This window comes from Rutidosis leptorrhynchoides, chromosome 3 (genome assembly GCF_046630445.1).
Source record: "Rutidosis leptorrhynchoides isolate AG116_Rl617_1_P2 chromosome 3, CSIRO_AGI_Rlap_v1, whole genome shotgun sequence".
In the NCBI taxonomy this organism is placed as follows: Eukaryota; Viridiplantae; Streptophyta; class Magnoliopsida; order Asterales; family Asteraceae; genus Rutidosis; species Rutidosis leptorrhynchoides.
Genome location: NC_092335.1, coordinates 420509834 through 420528713, shown reverse-complemented (window position 1 = coordinate 420528713; position 18880 = coordinate 420509834).

Here is an 18880-nt window from a genome sequence, read left to right as displayed (position 1 = left end):
GCAGTCTTTGGAATATCATCTTCTTTCACCCGCATTTGATGATACCCGGAACGTAAGTCAATCTTTGAATAAACAGACGAGCCTTGTAGTTGATCAAATAAGTCGTCGATTCTCGGTAGTGGATAGCGGTTCTTGATGGTAAGTTTGTTCAACTCTCGGTAGTCGATACACAACCTGAATGTACCATCTTTCTTCTTGACAAACAAAACAGGAGCTCCCCACGGTGATGTGCTTGGTCGAATGAAACCACGCTCTAAAAGTTCTTGTAATTGGCTTTGCAGTTCTTTCATCTCGCTGGGTGCGAGTCTGTAAGGAGCACGAGCTATTGGTGCAGCTCCTGGTACAAGATCTATTTGAAATTCAACGGATCGATGTGGGGGTAATCCCGGTAATTCTTTCGGAAATACATCGGGAAATTCTTTTGCAATGGGAACATCATTGATGCTCTTTTCTTCAGTTTGTACTTTCTCAACGTGTGCTAAAACAGCATAGCAACCTTTTCTTATTAGTTTTTGTGCCTTCAAATTACTAATAAGATGTAGCTTCGTGTTGCCCTTTTATCCGTACACCATTAAGGGTTTTCCTTTTTCTCGTATAATGCGAATTGCATTTTTGTAACAGACGATCTCTGCTTTCACTTCTTTCAACCAGTCCATACCGATTATCACATCAAAACTCCCTAACTCTACTGGTATCAAATCAATCTTAAATGTTTCGCTAACCAGTTTAATTTCTCGATTCCGACATATATTATCTGCTGAAATTAATTTACCATTTGCTAATTCGAGTAAAAATTTACTATCCAAAGGCGTCAATGGACAACTTAATTTAGCACAAAAATCTCTACTCATATAGCTTCTATCCGCACCCGAATCAAATAAAACGTAAGCAGATTTATTGTCAATAAGAAACGTACCCGTAACAAGCTCCGGGTCTTCCTGTGCCTCTGCCGCATTAATATTGAAAACTCTTCCGCGGCCTTGTCCATTCGTGTTCTCCTGGTTCGGGCAATTTCTAATAATGTGGCCCGGTTTTCCACATTTATAACAAACTACATTGGCATAACTTGCTCCGACACTACTTGCTCCGCCATTACTCGTTCCGACACCATTTGTTCCTTTCGTTCTATTAACCCCTGGTCCGTAGACCTCACACTTCGCCGCGCTATGACCATTTCTTTTACACTTGTTGCAAAATTTGGTGCAGAACCCCAAGTGATACTTTTCACACCTTTGGCATAGCTGCTTCTGATTGTTGTTGTTGTTGCGGTTATTATTGTTATTGGGATGATTATTGTAGTTGCTGTTGTTGTTGTTGTTGTTGTTGTTGTTGTTGTTGTTGTTGTTGTTGTTGTTGTTGTTGTTGTTGTTGTTGTTGTTGTTGTTGTTGTTGTTGTTGTTGTTGTTGTTGTTGTTGTTGGGCCGTTTGTTGTAGTTGCGATTGATGTTGCGATTGTTGGGATAATTGTTGCGATTATTGTTGTAATTGCTGTTGTTGTTGTATTGGTGATTCTTATCACCATTTTCCTCCCACTTTCTTTTGACTTGCTTCACATTGGCCTCTTCAGCAGTCTGTTCTTTAATTCTTTCTTCAATCTGGTTCACTAGTTTGTGAGCCATTCTACATGCCTGTTGTATAGAGGCGGGCTCGTGTGAACTTATATCTTCTTGGATTCTTTCCGGTAATCCTTTCACAAACGCGTCGATCTTCTCTTCCTCATCTTCGAATGCTCTCGGACACAATAGGTACAATTCTGTGAATCGTCTTTCGTATGTGGTAATATCAAATCCTTGGGTTCGTAACCCTCTAAGTTCTGTCTTGAGCTTATTGACCTCGGTTCTGGGACGGTACTTCTCGTTCATCAAGTGCTTGAATGCTGACCATGGTAGTGCGTACGCATCGTCTTGTCCCACTTGCTCTAGATAGGTATTCCACCATGTTAACGCAGAACCTGTGAAGGTATGCGTAGCGTACTTCACTTTGTCCTCTTCAGTACACTTACTTATGGCAAACACCGATTCGACCTTCTCGGTCCACCGTTTCAATCCGATCGGTCCTTCGGTTCCATCAAATTCCAAAGGTTTGCAGGCAGTGAATTCTTTGTAGGTGCATCCTACACAATTTCCTGTACTGCTAGATCCAAGGTTATTGTTGGTATGTAGCGCAGCCTGTACTGCGGCTATGTTTGAAGCTAGAAAAGTACGGAATTCCTCTTCATTCATATTCACGGTGTGTCGAGTAGTCGGTGCCATTTCCTTCAAAATAGTTAAATGAAACAAGTTAATCATACAGAATATTAAGAGTAGTTAATAGTATTTCGTAGCATAATATGAACTCATTTATAAAAGCTTTTTCTTCATATTAGCGTTTTATAAGTTTAAATTCGGGTAGTATCTACCCGTTAAGTTCATACTTAGTAGCTAATATACAATTCAACTACTACAATTCTATATGAAAAACTGATTATAATAATATTTCGCGTTCAAACTTTTACACAATATTTTACAAACTTACAATACCGCTTATTTTACATATAGCATGAAATATAGCACACAATAAATTTGATACAAGATGGTTGTGAAGATAATTCTAGCTAGTACACAAGTCGTTCATCAAAGGCAATAAAGACACGTAATTCATACGTCCAGAAACAAGTCATGCATTCTGGTTTTACTAGGACTACTTCCCATCCTTGGTCTTGTGGAACATAACCGTTATGGCCGTTGATAAGACAGCGTGTTGTAACGTCGTCAAAGTGACGAGGGTTACGTAATGTCCAACAGTCCCGTAACAATCTAAAAACCTCATTTCTTACCCCAATTACCGACTCCGTCACTTGTGGGAACGTTTTGTTTAATAGTTGTAGCCCGATGTTCTTGTTCTCACTTTGGTGAGAAGCGAACATTACTAATCCGTAAGCATAACATGCTTCTTTATGTTGCATGTTAGCCGCTTTTTCTAAATCACGAAGTCCAATATTCGGATATATTGAGTCAAAATAATTTCTTAACCCATTGCGTAAAATAGCATTTGGGTTCCCCGCAATATATGCGTCAAAGTAAACACATCGTAACTTATGGATTTCCCAATGTGATATCCCCCATCTTCCGAACGAAAGTCTCTTATAAACCAAGACATTCTTGGAACGTTCTTCGAATGTCTTACAAACTGATCTCGCCTTAAATAGTTGTGCCGAGGAATTCTGGCCGACTCTAGACAAGATTTCATCAATCATGTCTCCGGGTAGGTCTCTTAAAATATTGGGTTGTCTATCCATTTTGTGTTTTTATACTGTAAAATAGACAAGAGTTAGATTCATAAAAAAAAAATACTTATTAATACAAGCAATTTTTACATATATCATAAAGCATAAGCACACTATATTACATATATTACACCACACGAATACAACTATCTTATTCCGACTCACTTGTTTCTTCTTCTTCGGTTTTGGTTCGTTTTGCCAAGTTTCTAGGGATATATGATGTTCCCCTAATACGAGCCGTTATTTTCCACATTGGTTTAGAAAAACCTGGTGGTTTAGAGGTTCCCGGGTCATTGTTACAACTTAAGGACTTCGGGGGTTGACGATACATATAAAGTTCATCGGGGTTGTAATTAGATTTCTTTATTTTTATGCCCTTTCCCTTATTATTTTCTTTTGCCCTTTTAAATTCAGGTGGGGTAATTTCTATAACATCATCGGAATTCTCGTCGGAATCCGATTCATCGAAGAATTGGTAATCCTCCCAATATTTTGCTTCCTTGGCGGAAACGCCATTGACCATAATTAACCTTGGTCGGTTGGTTGAGGATTTTCTTTTACTTAACCGTTTTATTATTTCCCCCACCGGTTCTACTTCTTCATCCGGTTCCGATTCTTCTTCCGGTTCCGATTCTTCTTCCGGTTCCGACTCTTCTTCCGGTTCCTCTTCGGGAACTTGTGAATCAGTCCACGAATCATTCCAATTTACATTTGACTCTTCATTATTATTAGGTGAGTCAATGGGACTTGTTCTAGAGGTAGACATCTATCACATAATATCAAACGCGTTAAGAGATTAATATATCACATAATATTCGCAAGTTAAAATATATAGTTTCCAACAAAATTTGTTAAGCAATCATTTTTTAAGTAAACACGGTCGAAGTCCAGACTCACTAATGCATCCTAACAAACTCGATAAGACACACTAATGCAAAATTCTGGTTCTCTAAGACCAACGCTCTGATACCAACTGAAATGTCCCGTTCTTATTGATTAAAAACGTTCCATATTAATTGATTTCGTTGCGAGGTTTTGACCTCTATATGAGACGTTTTTCAAAGACTGCATTCATTTTTAAAACAAACCATAACCTTTATTTCATCAATAAAGGTTTAAAAAGCTTTACGTAGATTATCAAATAATGATAATCTAAAATATCCTGTTTATACACGACCATTACATAATGGTTTACAATACAAATATGTTACAATAAAATAAGTTTCTTGAATGCAGTTTTTACACAATATCATACAAGCATGGACTCCAAATCTCGTCCTTATTTAAGTATGCGACAGCGGAAGCTCTTAATAATCACCTGAGAATAAACATGCTTAAAACGTCAACAAAATGTTGGTGAGTTATAGGTTTAACCTATATATATCAAATCATAATAATAGACCACAAGATTTCATATTTCAATACACATCCCATACATAGAGATAAAAATCATTCATGGTGAACACCTGGTAACCGACATTAACAAGATGCATATATAAGAATATCCCCATCATTCCGGGACACCCTTCGGATATGATATAAATTTCGAAGTACTAAAGCATCCGGTACTTTGGATGGGGTTTGTTAGGCCCAATAGATCTATCTTTAGGATTCGCGTCAATTAGGGTGTCTGTTCCCTAATTCTTAGATTACCAGACTTAATAAAAAGGGGCATATTCGATTTCGATAATTCAACCATAGAATGTAGTTTCACGTACTTGTGTCTATTTTGTAAATCATTTATAAAACCTGCATGTATTCTCATCCCAAAAATATTAGATTTTAAAAGTGGGACTATAACTCACTTTCACAGATTTTTTTTACTTCGTCGGGAAGTAAGACTTGGCCACTGGTTGATTCACAAACCTATAACAATATATACATATATATCAAAGTATGTTCAAAATATATTTACAACACTTTTAATATATTTTGATGTTTTAAGTTTATTAAGTCAGCTGTCCTCGTTAGTAACCTACAACTAGTTGTCCACAGTTAGATGTACAGAAATAAATAGATAAATATTATCTTGAATCAATCCACGACCCAATGTATACGTATCTCAGTATTGATCACAACTCAAACTATATATATTTTGGAATCAACCTCAACCCTGTATAGCTAACTCCAACATTCACATATAGAGTGCCTATGGTTGTTCCGAAATATATATAGATGTGTCGACATGATAGGTCGAAACATTGTATACGTGTCTATGGTATCTCAAGATTACATAATATACAATACAAGTTGATTAAGTTATGGTTGGAATAGATTTGTTACCAATTTTCACGTAGCTAAAATGAGAAAAATTATCCAATCTTGTTTTACCCATAACTTCTTCATTTTAAATCCGTTTTGAGTGAATCAAATTGCTATGGTTTCATATTGAACTCTATTTTATGAATCTAAACAGAAAAAGTATAGGTTTATAGTTGAAAAAATAAGTTACAAGTCATTTTTGTAAAGGTAGTCATTTCAGTCGAAAGAACGACGTCTAGATGACCATTTTAGAAAACATACTTTCACTTTGAGTTTAACCATAATTTTTGGATATAGTTTCATGTTCATAATAAAAATCATTTTCTCAGAATAACAACTTTTAAATCAAAGTTTATCATAGTTTTTAATTAACTAACCCAAAATAGCCCGCGGTGTTACTACGACGGCGTAAATCCAGTTTTACGGTGTTTTTCGTGTCTCCAGGTTTTAAATCATTAAGTTAGCATATCATATAGATATAGAACATGTGTTTAGTTGATTTTAAAAGTCAAGTTAGAAGGATTAACTTTTGTTTGCGAACAAGTTTAGAATTAACTAAACTATGTTCTAGTGATTACAAGTTTAAACCTTCGAATAAGATAGCTTTATATGTATGAATTGAATGATGTTATGAACATCATTACTACCTTAAGTTCCTTGGATAAACCTACTGGAAAAGTGAAAAATGGATCTAGCTTCAACGGATCCTTGGATGGCTCGAAGTTCTTGAAGCAGAATCATGACACGAAAACAAGTTCAAGTAAGATCATCACTTGAAATAAGATTGTTATAGTTATAGAAATTGAACCAAAGTTTGAATATGATTATTAACTTGTATTAGAATGATAACCTACTGTAAGAAACAAAGATTTCTTGAGGTTGGATGATCACCTTACAAGATTGGAAGTGAGCTAGCAAACTTGAAAGTATTCTTGATTTTATGTAACTAGAACTTGTAGAATTTATGAAGAACACTTAGAACTTGAAGATAGAACTTGAGAGAGATCAATTAGATGAATAAAATTGAAGAATGAAAGTGTTTGTAGGTGTTTTTGGTCATTGGTGTATGGATTAGATATAAAGGATATGTAATTTTGTTTTCATGTAAATAAGTCATGAATGATTACTCATATTTTTGTAATTTTATGAGATATTTCATGCTAGTTGCCAAATGATGGTTCCCACATGTGTTAGGTGACTCACATGGGCTGCTAAGAGCTGATCATTGAAGTGTATATACCAATAGTACATACATCTAAAAGCTGTGTATTGTACGAGTACGAATACGGGTGCATACGAGTAGATTTGTTGATGAAACTGAACGAGGATGTAATTGTAAGCATTTTTGTTAAGTAGAAGTATTTTAATAAGTGTATTGAAGTCTTTCAAAAGTGTATAAATACATATTAAAACACTACATGTATATACATTTTAACTGAGTCGTTAAGTCATCGTTAGTCGTTACATGTAAGTGTTGTTTTGAAACCTTTAGGTTAACGATCTTGTTGAATGTTGTTAACCCATTGTTTATTATAACAAATTAGATGTTAAATTGTTATATTTTCATGATATTATGATATATAATATATCTTAGTATGGTGTATATACAGTTAAATGTCGTTACAACGATAATCGTTACATATATGTCTCGTTTCGAAATGATTAAGTTAGTAGTCTTATTTTTACATATGTATTTCATTGTTAATACACTTAATAATATATTTACTTATCATTTAACATAATTAACCAAGTGTATCAATATTTTAATATGATTCATATGTACCTAGTAAGACGTTGTTATAACGATAATCGTTATATATATCGTTTTCGAGTTTCTTAAATTAATAGTCTCATTTTTATGTATATAACTCATTGTTAAAATACCTAATGAGATACATACTTATAATAAAAACATGTTAACTATATATATAACCATATATATGTCATCGTATAGTTTTTACAAGTTTTAACGTTCGTGAATCACCGGTCAACTTGGGTGGTCAATTGTCTATATGAAACATATTTCAATTAATCAAGTCTTAACAAGTTTGATTGCTTAACATGTTGGAAACATTTAATCATGTAAATATCAATCTCAATTAATATATATAAACATGGAAAAGTTCGGGTCACTACAACCTTAACCATAAGGACGAATACAATAACATATGATTTCATCGCGAGGTATTGACCTCTATATGCGACATTTTTCAAAAACTGCATTCGTTTTTACAATACAAACCATAGCTTTTATTACAAATACAAGGTTTAAACAACTTAATAATGATTATCGTTTAGCGATAATCTTAGACTTACAAACTTTACATGTGATAATAACAATACGACCTCCAACATATTTTACATTACAAATCCTTCGATATGCAGTTTTATTTTTGACACAAATATGCATACTCAAGATCTTGCTTAAATTCAACATGTTGCAGCGGAAGCTTTTAGTTATCACCTGAGAATAAACATGCTTAAAACGTCAACATAAAGTTGGTGAGATATAGGTTTAAAGCCGGCAGCGTTATGAATATAGACCACAAGATTTCATATATAAACGTTTTAATAAAAATATTCTAAGTTGTTGAACACTTGATAACCATAGTTAACATTTAATCAACGTCGCATATTCCCTTTATTATGAAATCTTACTACACCGTACCAAGTGTAGTCACCGAAACAAAGTACTGTGCAACCGTTAAATACTGGTCGTCCAGTCTGGTTGGGGTTGTCAGGCCCGATAGATCTATCAACGGGATTCGCGTTTACAATACCTCATGTAAATAGTAGTTACCAAGTTACAGGGAAGTATGCCAGTGGTACAACTCAACGTAGAATATATATTTTTAATCACTTGTGTCCATAACGTAAATCATAAAATGCATGTATTCTCATCCCGAAATATTTAGAGTTTAAAAATGGGACTATATACTCACTTTTGTCTTGAAGGTATTTAACTCGACTTGGTCTCCGATAGATATCACGAACCTAACCATATATATAATATATCAACATATTTTCTTTTCAAGTAATCGTTACATATATATATATATATATATATATATATATATATATATATATATATATATATATATATATATATATACTTTTAATACTTTTAATATTTTCTTAGTCCATAGTTGGCAGTCCGATGTTAGTGGTCCACAATTAGTTGCTTAAATAAAATAAATAAAGACCCCATCGTATTCGTGTTGATCAGAATTAATCTTGACCCATAGTACCATGTTGTCAAATGACGTGTTGCGTACATAAAGTACCGTGTTGTCAAATGACGTGTTGCGTACAATCATGAGGTCTTATGATTAATCTTCTCGTGTTGTTTACGGGTGGTCCTGAAATATATAAAATAAAATCATAAGTAAATATATATTAAATATTATGTTAATTAGCCAAGATATGATTAATCCGATTTTGTCATAATATGATATATTACAGGTCTTGAAGTGTTTTTTTAAAAATCAAATTAGAAGGATCTATTTAGTTTGCGAACAAGTTTGAAATCACTCAAACTATGTTCTTGTTGTTAAAATTTTATAACACAAAATAAGATAGCTATATAAATATGAATCGAATAAGGTTATGAATAAGGTTACTACCTCAAGTTACTTGGACAAAGCTACTGGAAAAGGTAAGAAAAATATTGGAATCAAAAGAGTGGTGGAGTGGGATTGAAAGATTGGAAGTAATCTCCTTGAAATCGGATGACTATATTGATACGTTCTTGAGTAGGTAAATGAAGAGAGATTAGGGAGTGAATTAACTTGAAAGAAAATTGGAAATGAAATTGTATGTGTGTGTGTGCAAAATAGCATGATTATAGGATGGATATATAGGAGATTTAGTTTGTTTTCTTGCACAAAAGTCACACATGAGGTTAAATGGCTGGTTCCCACATGTAACATCATGTCTAGTGGCTGATCATTGAAGTTTATTGTTGGTATATACCAATAGTAATACGTATAGAAGCTGGGTATGATACGGTTACATATACCCTAGATATACTTGTAAAAATTTTGAGGAATCGGAACGAGAATTCAAATATGGACGGGTTTATAACTGTAAAAGATGCTCAAAACTGGGCTTTTATTTTTGGGTCAAACCGGGCCAAAATAAAATTTTAAGACATTTTTAATAAAGCAATGTTAGCCCAAAAAAAAAAATTCCCAAGCTGACCTGGCAGCTCTACCCCAGCCAGCGGCTCTGCCCCTTGGACCCCGCCAGGGGTTGCCACCCCTTGGACCCTGCTTATCGGGGGCGCTGCCCCCGAACCCCCGTCATAATCAAGATAAGTTCAAACAAGTGTGCACTCCACACTTCCCCAAACTTGTTCGATATTTATCAAGGTTATTTTGGTTACAAATTAATCGCATTACACTTAAATCATATTGGTGACATAGATCACCAACACATTATATATTGTAAGTATATATGTCAAAGAATGTTACATATAGTTATCGTTTTGATAACTTAAGTTAGTGGTCTCAAAGTATACTTATAACTTATTGTTGTTAGTTCACAATGAAATGTTAAACCATCCTTAAATCATGTTAAATATGTATAGATATGTACATATACCTAATCGTATAATTATCGTGTGTTATATAGTTCGTGATATCATCGGTCAAATTGGACGGTCAAACGTTGTGTGAAACTCTTTTCAAAAACATAAGTCTCAACAGTTTGGATTGCTTATCATGTTGGTAAGGTTTATTTTATGTAAATATTAATCTCATAAGTATAAAATGATCGGAAAAATCCGGGTCGTTACAAATAGCACTACATGAGGTCAGGACACGCGATCAACCTCGAATTTCTACACAATTTCTCTAACGATTTCTTAAAGAATGTGCTAAGGATAGCACAAGAGACAAAACATCCAAAGTAATGAATAGCAGTAACGATGACATAGAAATGTCTTCGAAGTACCAAGAATCTCTAAAAGTCAAGAATGACGTTTTCTGGTTCAAAAACCAAAGCACATAGGCACAACGGCTCAAAGGCACGTAATATAACAAGAATGTTATATACCCAAACATAATAGCTGACATTGAAATGCCTAGCATTTAGAAGTCAAGAATGACATCTCGCGTAATATAACTCAAACGTTATATACATAACTATAATGGATGACATAGAAATGTCGAGAATTTCAGAAGTCAAGAATGACATCCCTCGGTTTCACTACCCGAGGTGTTCCTATAAGGATAAATTCGCATGAGTCGAAGAATACGTTTAATCGAAATGGGAGTTCCTCCTGGATTCAGAACATAATAGAGATGTATGTATGATAACAATATACATACCAATACGATACAAATAATTACATATAATAATATATTATAGGCAGGGCTGTAGACTAGACTCACTAATGCACCCTATTGACTCGGGTAACGACATCAATGCAGCCTAATTCCATACAACCAACGCTCTGATACCAACTGAAACGACCCGTCAAAGTACACTTGACGACCATCGTTATCTTAGTCCCACAGCTTGATCATAACTCTATATGAATTTGATAAATAACCTTGTATTCTTTATTTAAAAATGATTTCCTATAAAGGAAACCTACCAAAATATGTAAGTTTAGAAAAAGCATACATTATTACTTAATCAAAAGTTGACCAAAACAAAGTCAACAATACCCACTATTAAATGTATCAAAATAGAATGCAAGTTAATGTATAACAAAAACTGCCATCATAAATATGCAGACTCTCTAAGCACAGCGGAAGCAATCAATCAAGAACGTGAGAATAAAATATGCGAGTAACTGTCAACAAAAATGTTGAGTGAATTATAAGTTTAATATTGCAAACAATATTTAATTTAAACCATAAAAATATATGTTTGAAAACATAAAAACCCCTTTTTGGACCACAAAATTATATGCTCGAAAACATATAAAAATATTATTCCATTTTCTGTGAGCCACCTGGTAACCACTTAACCCTTTATTTACCCTTGCTAAACACAATAAATAATATACACCGAACAAGTGTATCTTCAACTAAATACGAAGTACTAAACATTCCGATTATAAATTGCTAGCGCGACTAGCTCGAAATGGGGTTGTCAAACCCGATAAATCTATCCATAGGATTCGCGTTCGCCAGTAGAAACCAGTGATTACAATTACCAGATTAGGGAATATTTTTGTTCGACTCACAATGAATAATTTAAACCAACTTCCACTTGTGTCCAAAATATAAAATAAATTGCATGTATTCTCATCCCAAAAGATGTAAAATAGAAAAATGGGACTATAACTCACCTTAAAGCAAATGAAGTAACCAGACAAATATGTGAACAGCAAGTGAAGTAAAGTGATCAAGAATGATCACAACGCCGACCTATAAATAAAGAAGGTCGATATAAATAACTAACTTAGGTCAAGTCTTAGTATGGTAGCTATAGTACTTGTTGCAAGTAGACATAGAAAAACACTCAGTATGCTTCGGTTTGATCGGAACAGCGTAAGGACACGTACTTTCTATTTTTAGAAAGTTTCTATTTTTAGCAGGTTTCCATTTTTGAAAAGTTTCTATTTTTGGAAAGTTTCTATTTTTGGAAAGTTTCTATTTTTGGAAAGTTTCTATTTTAGGAAAGTTTCTATTTTTTAGAAAGTTTCTATTTTTAGAAAGTTTCCATATTTAGAAAGTTGCTATTTTTGAAAAGTTTATAAGTTAGGAAAGTTTCCTTAATTAGAAAGTCAACAAAAGTCAACTGAAAGTCAAAGTCAACTAAAAGTCAACTCAAAAGTCAACCTTGGTCAAACATAGTCAACATTAATTTTAAAAGTGTAAGTCATAATAATAATATAAGTTATAATGTTCTTTAAAATCATATATGTATAATTATGTCATAACATAAGTTTAATTAAATTAAAATGAATTATTAAAGTTAACATAATTTTAAATGATATAATTAATATAGCATAAGTATTTAATTAATTAATTAAATGTTAATCATAATATAGGTATTATAAATTAATAATAAATTTTAATCATATCATAAGTATTATTAATTAATAATGAATTATTAATCATATCATAAGTTTCTAATTATAATCATTAAATCATAAGTATTTAATAATTAAATTATAAGTAAATAATAACTAAGCCTTATAATAATTAAATAATTAATTAATCCTTATTATAAGTCTTATTAAAATAATCTCATAATATAAGTTTAATACTTACCGTAAGTATTTTTCATTAATAATAAAAGTATTATTAATCATAAGTTTGATTAAAGTCTAATTAATCATAATTAATTACTAAATGATATAATAAATATGTATATCATAAGTCTTAAAGTAAAATAATTACTTTTTATATCATAAGTAATTTATTAATAATGAAATTCATTATTTATATCATAAGTCTTATTAAATAACCATAAGTTTTAATTAAAAGTTCATCGGGTCATAACTTGAGCCCCGGGAATCAGTTTTCGGCGAGTCTTATATATATCTTCGCCTAAATGACCCACTCGACACATTAGTGTACTCAAGAACACCCCAAGAACAGCCACCAAGTCATGACCAACAGCCACCATCTAACTTGGAGCTTTAATCCGTTCAAAAACATGTTTTAGTCATAACGGGTGATCCGTGGCCCGGATTTCGATGACCCGAACATGAATGTTTATCCAATCATCAATACTAACACACTAGTACACCCTAGAGACTCCAATAATGGTCACAAAGTCGGACCAAACCTTAACACATTCGTTTTTACATTTTAATTTCATGAAAACACCATTTTAATCATATCTTATGTTCCGGGAATCGAAATAACATGAATCCGGAGTCTAAAATCAATGTATTGATGAGAGGAAATCATATAAATACTTTATTTTATCAAAAAATCAGTTAAAGGTACTGAAATGGTCAAATAGTCTGCTGTCCACAATCAATCAAACCGAAAACATGTAATAACGAGTGATTCTATGCATACAATGAATAATCCAACAACATACAAGCACTACACAATCATATTAAACATAAAAATCAGTAAAAATAGATTAAAATGAAAAACTAGGGTTTGTGATTATACCCTAATCAAGAATCAAGAAGATGAAGCTTGTAGATCGCGAAAAGGAGAATCCGTTTATGCAATTAATTTTGAGAGATGAAGAATAATTGTATGATGATTGTTGTTGGCTGTATTTTGAAGGTGGAAGAGTATAAAGTCAGCCACAAGTGGGGAGGGAAGAAGGAGAGAGTTTTTGCTAGGGGTTGGAAAAGGAAAAGTGATCAAATGAGTGTAAAATGAAGTTTATGTACCAAATATGAAATAGATGGGCTATGTGGGGGTACTTGGATGAATTTGTCATGGGGAGTGGGCTCCAAAACCTAAATTTATTATTTGATAAAAAGTTTGTGGCCCGAAAGTCCAAACAAAGCCCGATTCGCGAAAACACGGTTTCGCGATTAAATCTTCAAAGAAAATACGCACGCGCGGAAAATAAAATATAGAAATACTATATATACTCATATGATATAAAAATATCATAAATAAAATAATTTAGATTTAAAAAACTCAAAAGTCTGACCATTGGTTTGAAAACCGAAATGATTCGCCGGATAGAAATCCACGACACGTAGAAACGCACAATTTTAAATACGAATACAAATATTCATATAACACATAGTAAATAATATATTATTACTAAAATAATAATATAAGTCATAGAAATGATGTGGCACGAATAAAAATTAACAAACGTTAAATAATAAACGGTAAAAGATAACGGAAAAAGTAGGCTCGTGACAGTACCTTCCCGTTACGGAAACTTCGTCCCGAAATTTAAGCAGGTGCAGAGGTTGACTCGATATCTGGAAACAAATGCGGGTACTTCTGCCTCATCTGATTTTCACATTCCCAAGTGAACTCGGGTCCGCGTCTGCATTCCATCTAACTCGGACGTTAGGAATTCTACTTGCTTGAGAGCCTTAACCTCTCGATCCATAATCTTGGACGTCAGGTGAATTTTAAAAACACTTCCGCTGTCGTATGCCAACCCAAGGTCAAGATTTGGAGTTGGTATAATTGTTTATATTGTTTAAACTTGAATTCGGAGTATTTGTTATAATATATTTGATCATATTGTAATGGGTTGTGTAAAAACTTATTTATTTGAGGAGATTGTCTTTGATAGACAATCTAAATTATGTCATTAAGACCTTTATTCAATAATAAAGGTTATGGTTGTTTTTAAAAACGAATGCAAGATTTGAAAAACGTCTCATATAGAGGTCAAAGTCTCGCAAAGAAACCAATTAATATGAAACGTTTATAATTAATATGAATGGGGAATTTCATGAGTAAATGTAGGTTCGTCTTAACCGGTGACGTAGTCACGGTTGATTTCCGGAATTTAAGGGATTTTTAGTGGAAATCTTCGTAATAAGATTTGGTTCTTCGGGAATTAAGGAAATTAGAATCCTCTTTGGTTAAATGCGATGATCTGTCTTGATTGCTCTATCTGATACTTTACTATAAATCCACTCCATTCGTTTCCTTATTTTCACAGCTCATGTGACGACCCGGAAATTTCCGATCAAATTTAAACTTAATCTTTATATGATTTCGACACGATAAGCAAAGTCTGTAATATTGAAATCTCAAAAACTTTGAACTGTGTTCATGTATTCATTTACCCTTCGACTGCTCTCGACGATTCACGAACAATTAATTGTAAATAGATATGTGTGTATGTATATATAAATAATAATTCGAAATATAATTTGAAGTATTATATGTTATTGTTATTAAAAATTAATAAAATAAAAATAGGATATTATAATAATAATTATTTAAAATATATCTCTATATATAAATAAAGTATATTAAAAATAAATATTAAATGATTGTAACACTCGTTTGATGTTCCGATTGATATTAAGCAAGTTAAATTCAAACTTATTTAATTTTAAAATAAACGGTGAAACGAAAATGAGTTCTATAAATTTTAGGCTTATTAAAAATGTATTTAGGAACTATTTGTTAAGTTTTAACACTTTTTATATTTTACCCAGAATTGAGAGGAACAGTTGATGTGATTTTTATTTAACAAATTAAGGATCGAATTTTATACCATAATGATCAAAATAAATAAATATAGTTAATTTAAAATATGGGATTTTTCTGAAGACTTTTATCCGCCTCTGATCTAACAACGGACTACGAAATAATAGTCCGTGAAAACTGTCGGTAGGTTAAAACAAATTTGTGGCTGCTTCAATATATATAATTGAGATATTGATTGAATTACTGTGGGGTTTTGTTTTCTTCTCTCCACCATCTTATTATTTTACGGAGTATGAATTATATATGTAAATATATACATATGCATGTTATAGAATCACACACCACTTGTGCCTTCCTACTTCTTTCTTTTTGTGAGCAGCACTCTAACCCATTTCACCTCAACCTTCCACCACCCTACAAAACCACCAACTGTCAAATTGTTGTTGCTAAGATCCCTGCTCCTCACCTTGCAATCACGACACCATAAACCACCACACTCGATTATGAAACACCTGCAAGTTGTTGCAGCTTATGTACCCATTTCTGTTGTGTTGCCGAGATCAGAACCATCATCACAACATACGATTACCATCACCATTATTTACTCTAGATAAACCCAACTTATCACCACCTTCGTGATCCATCAAAACCCATCACTCCCACCGTCGACCACACTTGTTTTATTGTTTCACTACACGATTTTTATTACCTGTGAGAGTTGCCTAATATCTAACTATTGCTCGAGTATTCCAGCTCCTAGTTATCACCAACCCATTTGTGAACACTTTAAACCGCCATTTTTTGTGTTGTTTGTTCGTCACTATTTTGTGCTACTATTGCTGTACATTTGTTTCTCCTGTCTTTTGAACCACTATCCGAAACAAGAACCATCAAGCTACTATCCACCTCGGTTGTTTTACTGTTTGATCAAACCCACAATCACCATTGTAACAACAATCGTCTATTTCGAGTTATAAACTAACAATCAAACTGTTTCGGTTGATTGATACTATTTTTGTCGGAGAACAATACTACTCATCATCACCTTCGATTTCTCTTCCATTTAATCATCACCTATGCTCATTACAATAAATCATCACCACCCTCACTATCCTAAACAATCTACCAACGAAACCCACTAGGGCTATCGAAACCCACCACTTAATCATCACTTAAATACCTCGAAACTGCAGCATGATTCCTGTTCTAAACAAAACCAGAAACCAAACCATCATCACTACTCGTTAAAAACTGTTTTGATTCGTGCTGCTACAGTTCCTGCTTCGTTGCTGCAGTTTTGATTTCTGTTAATTGTATTCTATTTACTGTGAGAAATGAAATGATGATGATGGAAAGTGATGAGGTACAGTAGTGATGACTATGAAAAAGATGAGGCCGATGTTGAAGATGATGAATAGTAACATATAAGAAATGATAATGACGATTGGATAATGATAAGGTTAAACATGATAATGATGATAAAGAGGTGATGAAGATGAAAATTAACGGAATGATGATGATGATGGAAAACGAAGATGTTGATGATCATATTATGTGATCACGGATTTAATGATGATGATTGATGATGTTTTAGGTTGATGATGATGAATTGTTAAAGAAGACGAAAATGGAAATAAACAGAAAAATAAATAGCGGAGCAATGGTTAGGGGCTGTGTGTTTAAACGAGAGGTCCCAGGTTCGAAACTATACCTAGGCCACTGAATTTTTTTTTATAAAACCTGGACTCTTGTGATTACTTGAGTCTGTTGGGCCGTGTTTTCCATTGGGCCGAGATACGATCCTTCTGTTGGGCTGCTGCTATGCCATTGATTTGTGTTTTAGGTTTAATGATAAAAACGGGTTAGTTAAATTTAAGTCCTAGATTAAATTAGAAAGAGAACAGACAGCGGAATGGTTTAAAGTGTTATTGGGATAGCGGGAGGTCACGGGTTCAAACCCGGGCTTGGGCATTCTTTTTCTTTAAGGGCTACTCCTTTGAGGTAGTTTTTACTAATACTCTTATTATTATTATTATTATTATTATTATTATTATTATTATTATTATTATTATTATTATTATTATTATTATTATTATTATTATTATTATTATTATTATTATTATTATTATTATTTTTTTTTTTTTTTTTTTTGAACATGTTAATACTACAAACATATTTATATTAAGAAGTTAATAAAAAGATGATATAGTAAAGATTATATAAAAAGATTACAATTATATTAATACATGTACGATTATGAATGTTATTATGAATTAGAATTTAGGGAAGTTATAATTATAAGTTATGAATTAAAAACTAAGATTTTTATGACTATTAATATTATTAATATTATTATTACTATTATTTAGTATTTTAAAATGTAACTATCATTATTATTATTATCATCATTATTTTATTATTTTTATAATTATTATTTTTTAAAAAAAAAGATATCTATAAAAATATATATTAATTACATATATCATAAGCATACTAATATTAGATTTTTAATAAATTAACTAATATAATATTTTTATATTAATATTACATTTATTAAAGTATATGTATCATATAAGTATTATAACAAATAATAAGGACTAATATAATTATATATAAGGATATTAATCTATATATATTATAAAATATATATAAACTTAGTTGATTAATACTACAATGTGTTAATATATATACTTGATATAGGTTCGTGAATCCGAGGCCAACCTTGCATTTGTTCAATGCCATCATATGCTTAATTACTACGAAATACAATATGTGAGTTTCATTGCTCCCTTTTTAAATGCTTTTGCAATATATATTTTTGGGACTGAGAATACATGTGCTGTTTTTATAACTGCTTTATTAAATACTTTTGAAATATATTTTGAATTGAGAATATATGAAATGCTTTTATAAATGTTTGACGAGATAGACACAAGCAAAACATTCCTCGAATGAATTATTATGCAGACACAAGTTCTGTAGATTATTATTGAATTAGTTGGACGTGATAATTGCCACTATTGGTTGTGAATATTTTTTCCTGATTATTATTGCTTGGTAACCTAAGAATTAGAAACGGTTATGGCCCTAATTCACGCGAATCCTAAAGGTAGCTACCGGGTTTAACACCCCCACCCAGAATGTTCACTAGACGGAAGAGCTAGTGGGCGTGGTGTTTAGTACTTCGAAGTTTATATATTTTACAGATGAGATGTTCTGTTTTGGGGATATTATTGATGCGCATTATATGTTAAGGTCGGTTACCATGTTGAGCAATGAAATGGAAATG